The sequence below is a fragment of the Rhinopithecus roxellana genome, chromosome 20 (genome assembly GCF_007565055.1).
Source record: "Rhinopithecus roxellana isolate Shanxi Qingling chromosome 20, ASM756505v1, whole genome shotgun sequence".
NCBI lineage: Eukaryota > Metazoa > Chordata > Mammalia > Primates > Cercopithecidae > Rhinopithecus > Rhinopithecus roxellana.
In genome coordinates this window covers 38,061,560-38,075,218 of record NC_044568.1, presented here as the reverse complement: position 1 = coordinate 38,075,218, position 13,659 = coordinate 38,061,560, and positions in this window count along the sequence as shown.

Here is a 13,659-nt window from a genome sequence, read left to right as displayed (position 1 = left end):
GGTGGTATCACACTCACTGACTTCAAGACATATAAAAAGACTGTAATAGCCAAAACAGTATGATGTTTGTATAAAATCAGACACACAAGCCAGAGGAACAAAATAGAGAGTACAGAAATAAATCCATATGTTTACAGCAAACTGATTTTTGATAAAGTCACTAAGAACACCCATTGAGGAAAGGGAAGCCTCTCTAATAAATGGCAAAGTCACTAAGAACATCCATTGAGGAGAGGACAGCCTCTCTGATAAATGGTGCTGGAAAAATTAGATATCCATCTGCAGAAGAATGAAGATATCCATGTGTCTCTCCATGTAAAAATATCCACTCAAGATAATGGACAGTGGATAGTGGTCTTAAATGTAAGACCCAAACTATAAAGCTACTAAAAGAAAACATACGAAAAACACATCAGGGCATTGAGCTAAGCAAATAACTTATGGCGAAGATCATGAAAGGAAAAGCAACAAAACGAAAAAATAGACACGTGGGATTATTTTAAACTGAAGTGTTTCCGTATAGCAAAGGAAACATTCAACAGAGTGAAGAAAAAACCTCTTGAATGGAAGAAAATATTTGCAAACTATTCACCTGACAAGTAAGTAATATCTAAAATATACAAGGATCCCAAACAATTTATTAGTAAAAAATAATAATCCCATTAAAAAGTGGACAAAGTACACAAATAGAAATTTTTCAAAAGGAGACTTATAGATGGCCAAGAAATATATGAAAAATTTTCAACATCACTAATCAGGGAAATGCAAATCAAAACCACAATAAGATATCATCTTATCCCAGTTAGAATGACTATTATTAAAGACAAAAGATAATAGGCATTGATAAAGATGCAGAGAAAAGGTAACATTTATACACTGTTGGTGGGAATGTAAAGTGGTAGAGCAATTATTGAAAACAGTGTAGAGATTTATCCAGGAAGTAAAAATAGAGCTACCATATGATTTAGCAATCCCACCTCTGGGTATTTTAACCAGGAAACAAAAAGATATCTGAACCCCAAAAATATCTGTATCCCCATGTTTACTGCAGCACTATTTGAAATAGCAAAGAGCAACCTAGGTGTCCATAAAGGGATGGGTGGATAAAGAAAATGCCATACATATACAAAGTGTAATACTATTTGACCATAAAAATATAATCATGTCATTTACAGCAATATGAGTAGAACTAGAGTTAATTATGTTGAGAAATAAGGCAAGCACAGAAAGAGAAATATCACACGTTCTTACTCATGGGTGATAGCTAAAAAAAGTTGATCTCATGGAGGCAAAAAGTAGAATGATAAATACCAGAGGCTGGACAGGGTATGTGGGTGGAAGTTGGTTAATGGGTACAAACATACAGTTAAGTAGAAGGAATAAATTCTAATGTTCAACAGCAGAGTAGGGTGACTATGGTTAGCAACAATTGTAAATAGCTGAAAGAGAAAACGTTTTCAACACATAACAATAATGTATACTCGGCCAGGCGCGGTGGCTCAAGCCTGTAATCCCAGCACTTTGGGAGGCCGAGACGGGCGGATCACGAGGTCAGGAGATCGAGACCATCCTGGCTGACACGGTGAAACCCCGTCTCTACTAAAAAAAATACAAAAAAAAAAACTAGCCGGGCGAAGTGGCGGGCGCCTGTAGTCCCAGCTACTCCGGAGGCTGAGGCAGGAGAATGGCGTAAACCCGGGAGGCGGAGCTTGCAGTGAGCTGAGATCCGGCCACTGCACTCCAGCCCCGGCGACAGAGTGAGACTCTGCCTCAAAAAAAAAAAAAAAAAAAACAAAAAAAAAAAAACAATAATGTATACTCAATGTGATAGATACACTAAATACCCTGGCTTGATCGTTACACATTCTATGCCAGTAACTAAATATTACATGTACCCCATAAATATGTACAAATATTATGCATCAATAATGAAATAAAGTAAAATGAAGAAATCACAAAGGACATTATAAAATACCTTAATACATATGAAAAAAAACCCACGACATATCAAAACATGTCAAAGGCAGTGCGCAGAGGGTAATTCATAATTGTAAATGCTTAAATTTTAAAAAGATGAAAGATCCCAAATTATTAACTCGACTTTACATCTTAAAGAGATATAAAGATAAGAGTGATATGAACTGAAAACTAGTAGAAGGAAAGAAATAATGAAGATAAGAGCAGATAGCAATGAAATAGAGGATAGAAAAACAACAGGAAAAAAAATCAATGAAACCAAAAGTTCTTTGAAAAGGCCATTTACTTTGACAAACCTTCAGTTAGGCTAACAAAGTAAAAAAAAAGGGAGAAGATTCAAATAACTAAAATCAGAAATTAAAATGATGATAATACTGATGCCCTTAAAGCAACAAAATTCATTGTAAGAGATTATGAACAACTACAAACCAATACGTTAGATAACCTAGATGAAATGGCAGAAAATCCTAGAAATATATAATTTGTCTAAACTGACTCAAGATGAAATAGAAAATCTCAGAATACCTATAACAAGTAAAGAGATAAATCAGTCATTAAAACCTCTTACAAAAAAATATTTGGATCTAAATGGCTACACTGCTGTATTCTACCAAACAATTAAAGAAAAATCAACACCATTGTCCTCAAAGTCTTCAAAAAAATTGAAGAGGATAGAAGACCTTATAATTTATACTATCAGGCCAGCATTACCCTGACACCAAAACCAGATAAAGACTTCATAAAAAAGGAAAATTACAGTTTATTGAGCTCTATGGATGTATCTAAAACACCTTCAATAAAATATTTACAAACCAATTTCAATTTTATATTAAAAGATTTATATACCATGGCCAGCTGGGACTAATCCTCAGAATGCAAGGGTAGGTCAGCATAAGAAAATAATTAGATGTAATCATCACAATAATAGATGAAAAAATAAAAACTTATGATCATATTAATTGATTAAGAAAAGGCATTTGACAAAATCCAATACCTTTTTCATGACAGAAACACACAGAAATCTAGGAAAATAAGAGAAATTCCTCAATATGATAGAGAGCTTTTATAGAAAACCCACAGCTAATATACTTAATGGTGAAAGATTAAAAGCTTTCTCACAAAGATTAGGAACAAAACAAGGATGTTTATTTTCGTTACTGTGATTCAAAACCTGCTTAAATACACTGATGACGTTTACAAGGAAATTGTGAATTCAATATGGAAATGATTTTATATCTTGGACCTTAAGTATTGATGCTACTCTAATTTTGATGGATGTAGAATAAAATAAAGAGACAGATAAATGGCCTTGCATTATCTTTTTCTACATCCATTCACAAAATAACTGGTTGCAATAAATGGCTTAGAGCATAAAGTTAAAACATGTCTGCGATTTGGCATAATCTTCCTGGCTTTCTTTATCTTTTTTCTCCTGGGGCCAACTAATTGAATAGCTTTTTCTCTCAGTTATGTAGTTATGCTCATAGTTATATTTGTAAAGCATGCTTTCAGTAGGGCAAATGCACAGCTTTGTAAATGGTTATCTATGTATCATAGTAATTTTTTTTTGAGTTCTCAAAAATCTCAGAAATAAGTGAAGTGCCCGTTATAAATATACCAACATAATATATTTATACCCATGGCCTTATATACAGGTTTGTTAAATGAAAATAAAAGATTTTTTAGAACAAAAGTTGGACATGAAATAAGAATAAATTAAGCTCTCAATTTCCTGGATTGCATATTAATCATGGCTTTACTCATCCATTTATTCATTCCTTCAATAACTCATCTCTCTGTCAATTATGTATGTTGCTTTTTTTTCACTGTCTACCAAGAACTGTGCTAAACTGTGAAAAAGATAGATATAACCACTTGCCTTAGAATTTTCAGTCTAATTAGTCACTATGTTTAACCTCATTGGTCAATCTTTTTGTTAAATTACAAAAAAACTAAGATATTGACTCTCAAGGAAATATAATGTAACATATGTCCTTTCAATATCTAGGATGAAGTCAACACAAAGTATTTAAGAAAGCTCAGCTATGTTGTAAATATTATGTCAAGCATTTTATGTATAATCTTATTTAATTCTCACAACAGCCTTACAATATTTTACTGATCCTTTTTTAACTACACTTATTTGCTATTGAAATGAACCGATTGCTATTATAAAGGGAATTGAAAAAAAAAAAATCTCCCCTGTACTTCAGAACATGATCTTCCCAAGCCAAAACCAGATCCAAATTCATGTCTAAATGAAGTTTGAAGCTATCACTAGAGTCACTATTGAGTCCTGCATTTTTCTCATAACCCATATTCAACTATTGACATAGCATGACCCCTTTTAACCCTTAGGTATCATTATCTTAAATATCTAGGCAATGTGATTTACTCATCAGTAGAATTTCAACTTCAGTAGTTGAGGACCTCGTCATATCCTGCATGGACAATGGCAGTATATTTCCAACTATACCAATGAATGACCTTTACTGCATGGACAATGGCAGTATATTTCTAACTATACCAATGAATGACCTTTAAGAGGTGCAAATAAGAACCTTCTACATTCAATTAGAAATTCTTCACTCATTCCTTATTACTTTCACAAGGGAATCCCACTACATAGCATGCCATGGACTTGTTACAGTCTAGATCCTGCCCAGTTTGTCATATTCATGTCTTACCACTCTCTTGCCTGAACTTTATATTACTAAAAGATGAATTACCTATGGCATACACTTTCACTCAAGCTTCTAATATCTTTGAACAGGACATTTTTTATTCCTGAACTGTTTTATCCTTTTTTTCCCCCCACAGTCCTTTAAGATTCTATTCATGCTACTTTTCAAAAGAACCTTCTTTGAACAACTCTCTGTCCCCATTCCACACCAGTATGGGTTAAGTAAACTTTCCGTCTTCTCCTGCTAATCAAAGTCTATGATCATATTTACCATAGGATTTATTGCACAGTATAAATTTTGACTTTGCTTGTTGGGGGATTAATTTACAACTCTCAGCCTGAGACAGTGGTGGAATCAGGATTTTCAAAATTTGAAGTCCAAATGGGTGATTGCTATTCTATTGTAGACTACTGTCAAAGAGGCTAAGTAAATATGCACATAATATAACTTATGGTGGCTGCAACAATGATCAGTGGATCATTTTGCCTTTTTAGCACAGAGTTGATTCTCTGACCTAACAAAACAGAATGCAGTTAAACCATAGGACAATTTTTACATTATAGTAGTTAAGAGAAGTAGTCACCATCTTTATTAGCTTTAATGGGGAGCGTTTTATTTAGTTAGTCCCAGAAAAGTTGATTTAGATTTATGAGGGAATTCTATGGCCATACTAACACATTCCTCAGTATAATATAAAGCCTAAGGTTTTCTAGACAGATGTCTTCTAAATGAATAAGAATGTCATTTAGTTTTGTTGGTTCTAAGTAACAAAATTCACACTTGGCTGGTTCAAGCACTAAATAAATTCCTTAAATGATACTGGTAGTTCTCAAAATTGTAGGAAAGGTTGTCTCCCTAAATTTCTTCTCTACTTCGTAACCCGATTTTCCTAAGCCAAAACCTGATCCAAATTCAGATCTGAATAAATTTTAAAACTATCCCTTGAATCATAACTGAGTCCTTCACTTTCCTCATATGCCCCAGACTTAAGATTATACAGTTAGTACCTCAGCCTGCATCGTACACCTTCCTGGTATGTGGTGGCACTTAATATGACGATGTACCTTATCAACACTGCTGAAGATTGGGTGCCACCATAAACTGTTTTCTGCCACTTAGCTTTCCTAGATCCTGTCTCAAGTTCTGGCCAAATGGCACTCAACAGTTGAGCCTAAGTTTCATACTTCTGTTCTAAATGCAATGAGACCAGAAAAAATGAGGATCTAGAGTTTTCAGCTTTAATTTTGGGAGGTGAACTCTGCCTCCACTGAGATTCATATTTAAAATTTTGCAAACATAAAGTGAAATTTGAGTTGTTGAGTGGTCTAAAGTAAAAAATATCTACTACATACTTTTTCTATGTAGTGAAGGGACAAAATAAATCAATTAGTCACTAAATTAGTCAATTCACTAAAATGTATTTATATACCAACCCTCATGATATAAAATTTAGGCACTTTATCACTTTATTCCCAAAGAACTCTACAGTGTAGGCAGTATTATTATTATTATTATTATATATATATATATTTTGAGATGGAATCTTGCTCTGTCGCCCAGGCTGGAGTGCAGTGGCACCATCTCTGCTCACTGCAAGCTCCGCCTCCCGGGTTCACGCCATTCTCCTGCCTCAGCCTCCCGAGTAGCTGGGACTACAGGCGCCCGCCACCTCGCCCGGCTAGTTTTGTGTATGTTTTAGTAGAGACGGGGTTTCCCGTATTAGCCAGGATGGTCTCGATCTCCTGACCTCGTGATCTGCCCGTCTCAGCCTCCCAAAGTGCTGGGATTACAGGCTTGAGCCACCGCGCCCGGCCAATGTAGGCAGTATTATAATCACTATAACCATTTTATAGATGAAGATTCTGAGACTCGGATACATTAAGTCTGTCCAAAACCACAATACTAGTAAGTGATTGAGTCTGGTATTTATTTCACCAGAACCAGTGTTTGGTCCACTATATTACTTGTTCCCTGAAACAGTAGATTGCTCAGAAATATAATCAGTATTTGAATTAATTATTTCATGATTTGAAAGGCAAAAGACTAGTTATAATAAAACAAAATGTTGGGGGCAGGGGAATAACATAGCTCTGATGATGCCTGCTGTATACAGTCTGTGTTTTGAAGGCAACATTAGCCACATATACAAAATAATTTTTTCAAAGAAGATATAAGTAAGCTGTTGTTGAAGTAAAAAGAGAAATAAACTTAGTGGTAACACTTGAACTTAACTATATTTCTCTCTTGATTATGTTATGAACTATAATGCTGTTTATATTTTTAAATTATTTTTAATTAATATATAATATTTTACATACTTAAGGGTCCATGTGATATTTGATACATACATACAATGTGTAATAATCAAATCAGGGTATTTAGATTATCCATCACCTCAAGAATTTATCATTTATTTGTGCTGGGATATTTCAAATGTTCTCTTTTGGCTATTTTTAAATGTACAATATGTTGTTGTTAACTATATTCACCTTACTGTGCTATTGATCACTAAAACGTATTCCTTTTATCTAACTATATGTTTGTACCCATTAACCAACATCTTTTCATACCCCCGCCATGATACCCTTCCAAGTTTCTGGTATGTGTTTATATATTTACATGAAATGAGAAGTACTCTATCTTGCTTTGCAAGGAGTTTTGTGGCAAATATTTGAAAATGTCTTTCTCATTATTCCACTCTTTCCAAGCCAATTCTCTTTCCTTGCTTTTTTCCTCATGAAGAAAACTACTGCTCTCTAACAAAATCAGAGAAAAGTATAAAACCATTACATACTTTTTTCTTTCTCTAATAAGATATAGCATTGTATTTCTATTAAACGTAACAAAAGGTAGATGAAACAGATATTAGTTGCTCTTACCAAAAATCTTGGAGTCACTCTGTGCTGACCATCCAGTCTATTACAAATCTTGTCACATTTTCCTTCAAAGTCTATCCAGATTTTGATCACTTGTCATTACCCCATCTATCATCAATCTGGTTCAAACTCACCATCGCCTGCCTGAATTATTGTGTCAGCCCCCTCCGTGGCTTCTCCATTTCTCTGTACATGCTGAACACAGCAGCAAGAATAATACCAATTAACCATAAAAAATATTGTGCCACTTATCTGCTCAAAACCCTTTAACGGCTTTTCATCTCACCTAGAATAAAAGACAAAATCTTTTCTCTGACAGAAGAAGTCTTACTGCTTCAGCTACCCTGCTATCTATGACCTTTTCTGCTATGGAAGCTGCTCACATAGCTCCTTCCAGCTCTGCTGGTCATCTTGTTCCAGCGCAGCACTCTCCCAACTCAGGGCCTTTGTGCTTGCTTACTCCTCTTCTCCAGAGTCCTCTTCCCCAAAGATATTCTTGCCTGGCTCCCTCATTTATTTCAGCGCCTTACTCAACAGTTCCTGTATGAGTCAGGGTTCTCTAAAGGGACAGAATTTATAGGATATATGTATATATGAAAGGGAGTTTATTAGGAAAATTGACTCACACGATCACAAAGTGAAGTCCCACAATAGACTGTCTGCAAGCTGAGAAGCAAGGAAGCCAGGAAGATTCCCCAAACCTCAAAAGCAGTGCAGGCTTCAGTCTGTAGCCAAAGAGGCCCAAGAGCCCCTGGCAAACCACTGGTGTAAGACCAAGAGTCCAAACCCTGAAAAACTTAGAGTCTGATGTTCTAGGGCAGGAAACATGTAGCATGGGAGAAAGATGAAGGCCCAAAGACTCAGCAAGTCTGTTCTTCCATCTTCTCCTACCTGTTTGATTCTAGCCGCACTAGCAGCTGATTAGTTGGTGCGCACTCAGTTTGAGGGTGGGTCTGCCTCTCCCAGTCCATTGACTAGAATGTTAATCTCCTTTGGCAGCACCCTCACAGATACACCCAGGAACAGTACTTCACATCCTTCAACCCAATCAAGTTGACACTCAATATTAACCATCATAGTTACCTTCTGAGAAAAACAGAGTCCTTGCAAATTTTTTACAATTAATTCTTAGTAGGGTTGCTAGATTTAGCAAATAAAAAAAAGGATGCCAAATCAAATTTTAATCTCAGATAAATGATGAATAATATTTTAGTATATCTTGATACTGTGTGGGAAATATTGCATCAGACATACACTTTTAAAAGATGATTTATCTAAAATTTAAATTTAATTGTCATTGTGTATTTTTTTAGTTTCTGCCCTCAAATTTAATATTGCCTTTCCCTATTTTGTGTGTTTTCCTCTTATTCCTTATCACTAACACACCATATATTTATACATATTAATTGTGATTTGTCTTCTGTCTAAAATGGAAGCTCTTTAATAACAGAATTTTAACTGCTGTCTTAACAGTATCCTCAGTGTCTCTAGCAGCGCCTGTTCATGGTAGACATGACAAGTATTTATAGAATGAATGAATGAATGTTCAAATGATTAAATTAACATAGCAGAGTGCCTTTGCTCTGTGCAAGTCACTAAAGTGTTTAACATATATTACCAAATTTCATTCTTGCAATTGTCTTTTGAAATAGCAACTATCAAATTCCCATTTCTAAACTTAGGATCCTGAGTTTCAGAGAGGATAGTATTATTTTTTATTTCCCTTCAAATTTTAATGACAAAACTTAGACTTAAAACATATTGTGTTTCATTAATTCCATATTTTGTTTTATAATTTAACATGAAAATTATGCATTTCAAAATATGTATATAACTGACTTGAAATAATGTAGTCTTTTCTTTTGAGGTAGATAATAAAAGAGTTCAGGGCATTTTCTTAAATACTTTTTGATATTTTGAGAACATCGTCCAATAATGATGTCTAATAAATTCCTCTGTATATTTAATCCTGCTAATTAACAGTTTCATAACCTAATCAAAAATTTTAAAAAATGATTACAATTTAACACATCTTTAGAATATATTTTGAACTGATTTCACAAACTTGCTAGCATCCAGAAGTCATACCAACAGGATTTGTATGTCTAAATGAAATCACTATTCGATTTACAATTTAATAGGCAAAATATTTAAAAATCCCTTTTTTCTTATGTAGATTTCTAAATAAATAAATTTTTATTCCAAAGCCCCAAATTCCAAATTTTGAAGCTTAAGATAGGGATATATTTTTAAATATTATGAAATAGCAAAAGCAGCAAACAATGAATATAAATTATTCATTAAAATTAAAATTAAATTATTCATTTAAATCAATTTAAAAATATACTCCAAAGCTAGAGATAAGTTTATGCGGTGGAGAGAGGAAGAGCTTTGGAGTACTCTAGGCCAAGTAAAGATTCTATTATTTACCTGAATTATTGTCTAAACCAACTAGGGTGTCTATCATTTATCTACATTAACCTACATATTTAGGGATTTTATCATTTTCTTGCATTGTAGCCTTGGACAAATTCCTTCATTTCTCCTTCGGAGAAACTCTAAGTCATTATGTCTAACAGATCATCAATGATGGACCAGAATACCAGAACTGAAGCATGGAGTTACATGTTATATAAATTTCATACAATGGCAGAAAAAGACATGCAAGCTAAATTGCCAAAATCTACTGAGAGGCTTTAAAATTGCATGTTTGATCAGCGCTGAAGTTCCCTAACCTTATTCTTATCCAGTATTTTTCCTATGTATTGGTGTCTATAGATGGAGCAGACTAGGCCAAAGCTTTAAAATCTTAATGCTTTCCTAGCAGGCAGACTCAGAATTAAAAAACAAAAAAAAAAGACAAACAAACAACTTAGTGCAGTATTATTACCTGTGTGAAATCAGGAAAAGAGAGATACAAAGAGAGAGACAGATTGCAAGAAAGAGGAGGAAACAGAGGGATTAAATAACCTCATTTCTTAAATGTCAAAACTTTTACTGATTTTGTGCTATTTTTTAAAAAATCAATATAGCTATAAGTATCCTCACAACTATGCAACATGTTTAGAAATGTTCAGTGCTGTCTTACCATATGTTATCAAAAACAATCACATACATCTACATACACTTATACATATTTTTTCTCTTGAAATGAAATTGAGAATAGTAACATAGAACTGTGTTTGGTTTATATCTATTTGAGGCACCACAGACCAAAAATACAGCTATTAAAATGTGGCATAAAGCATGGATTTTGTACTACCTCATTGTACATAAGAAGAATGAACTACTGTCATTGTTTTTACACACAAAGCAAACCACCACGACTACAGCATTTCCTACTATTTACCAAAAGAAATCTTTGCAATAATAAGCCTTCTCCATATGATCCAGAAAACATACTCTCCATTAAAGAAATGTGTATAACATTTTATTAATAAGGCAAAAAAAAAATTGGTGATAGTGTTCATTAAAAATAAAACCAGACCAGCAATCTGGAGAGTCTCAATAAATTTAAGAAAATTGAAATTATATCAAGCACTCTCTCAGACCACTGTGGAATAAAACTGGCAATGAACTCCAAAAGGAACCTTCAAAACCGTGAAAATACATGGAAATTAAATAACCTGCTCCTGAATGGGCACTGGGTCACAAACAAAATCAAGATGGAAGTTAAAAAATTATTCGAGTTGAACAACAGTAATGATGCAACCTATCAAAACCTCTGAGATACAGCAAAGACAGTGCTAACAGGAAAGTTCATAACCCTAAATGCCTACATCAGAAAGACTGAAAGAGTACAAACTGACATTCTAAGGATACACCTCAAGGAACTCGAGAAACAATAACAAACCAAACCCAAACCCAGCAGAAGAAAGGAAATAACTAAGATCAGAGCAGAACAAAATGAAATTGATACAAAAATACAGAGGATAAATAAAGCAAAAAGCTGATCCTTTGAAAAGATAAATAAAGTTGATAGACCATTGAAAAGATTAACCAAAAAAAGAAGAGAGAAATACAAATAACCTTACTAAGAAACGAAACAGGAGATATTACAACTGATACCACCGAAATACAAAAGGTCTTCAAGGCTACTATGAAGACCTTTACATGCATAAACTAGAAAACCTCGAAGAGATGGATAAATTCCTAGAAAAATACAACCCTCCTAGCTTAAATCAGGAAGAATTAGTTATCCTGAACAGACCAATAACAAGCAGCCAGATTGAAATGGTAATTTAAAAATTGCCAACAAAAGAAAGTACAGGACCAGATGGATTCACAGCAGAATTCTACCAGACATTCAAAGAAGAATTGGTACCAATCCTTTTGACACTATTCCACAAGATAGAGAAAGAAGAATCCCTCCCTAATTCATTCTATGAAGCCAGCATCAACCTAATACCAAAACCAGAAAAGGGCATAACTAAAGATGAAAACTACAAACCAATATCCTTGATGAATGTAGATGCTAAAATCCATAACAAAATACTAGTTGACTGAATCCAACAACATATCAAAAAGATAATCCACTATGATCGAGTAGGTTTCATACCAAGGACACAGGGATGTTTTAACATGTGCAAGTCAATAAATGTAATACACCATAGAAACAGAACTAAAAATAAACATTACATGATAATTTCAATAGATGCAGAAAAAGCATTTGACAAAATTCAGTATCTTTTATGATTAAAACTCTCAGCAAAATTGGCCTACAAAGGACATACCTCAATATAATAAAATCCATCTATGACAAACCCACAGCAAATATAACACTGAATGAGGAAAAAGGTTGAGTACATTCCATCTGAGAACTGGAACAAGGCAAGGATGCCCTCTTACCACTACTCCTCAACATAGTACTGGAAGTCCTAGCCAGAGCAATCAGACAAGAGGAAAAAAAAAAAAAAAAAAAAAAAAGCATCCAAATTGGTAAAGAGGAAGTAGAACTGTCACTGTTGATAATGTAATTGTTTACCTTGAGAACCCTAAGGGCTCTTCCAGAAAGCTCCTAAAACTGGTAAAAGAATTCAGCAAAGTTTCCAGATACAAAATTAATGTACACAAATTAGTAGCTCTTCTATACATCCACAGCGACTGAGTAGAGAATCAAATCAAGAATTCAACCGCTTTTACAATAGCAGCAAAACAAACAAACAAAAAACCAAACAACAAAAAAAGGAATATACCTAACCAAGGAGTTGAAAGACCTCTACAAGGAAAACTACAAAACTCTGCTGAAATAAATCATAGATGACACAAACAGATGGAAACACATTCCATGCTCATGGATGGGTAGAATCAATATTGTGAAAATGACCATACTGCCAAAATCAAGCTACAAATTCATTGCAATCTCCATAAAAATACCACCATTGTTCTTCACCGAATTAGGAAAAAGAATTCTACAATTCACATGAAACCAAAAAAAGAGCCTGCACAGCCAAAGCAAGACCGAACAAAAAGAACAAATCTGGAGTCATCACACTACCTGAATTCAGACTATTCTGTAAGGACATAATCATGAAAAACAGCATGGTACTAGTATGAAAATAGGCACATAGACTAATGGAACAGAATAAGGCACCCAGAAATTAACCCAAATACTTGCAGCCAACAGAACTTCAAAAAAACAAACAAAAACATAAAGTGGGGAAAGACACCCTTTTCAACAAATGGTGCTGGGATAATTGGCTAGCCACATGTAGGAGAATGAAACTGGGTCCTCATCTCTCACCTTACACAAAAATCAACTCAAGATGGATTAAGGACTTAAACCTAAGGCCTGAAACTATAAAAATGCTAGAAGATAACATTGGAAAAATCTTTCCAGGCATTGGCTTAGGCAAGGATTTTTTATGACCAAGAACCCAAAAGCAAATGCAATAAAAACAAAGATAAATAGGTGGGACCTAATTAAACTAAAGAGCTTTTGTACCATAAAAGGAACAGTCCACAAAGCAAACAGGCAGCACACAGTGTACACAATCTGTACATCTGACAAAGGACTAATATACAGAATCTACAACGAACTCAAACAAATCAGTAAGATAAAAACAAACAATCCCATCAAAAAGTGGGCTAAGGACGTTTCTCAAAAGAAGATACACAAATGG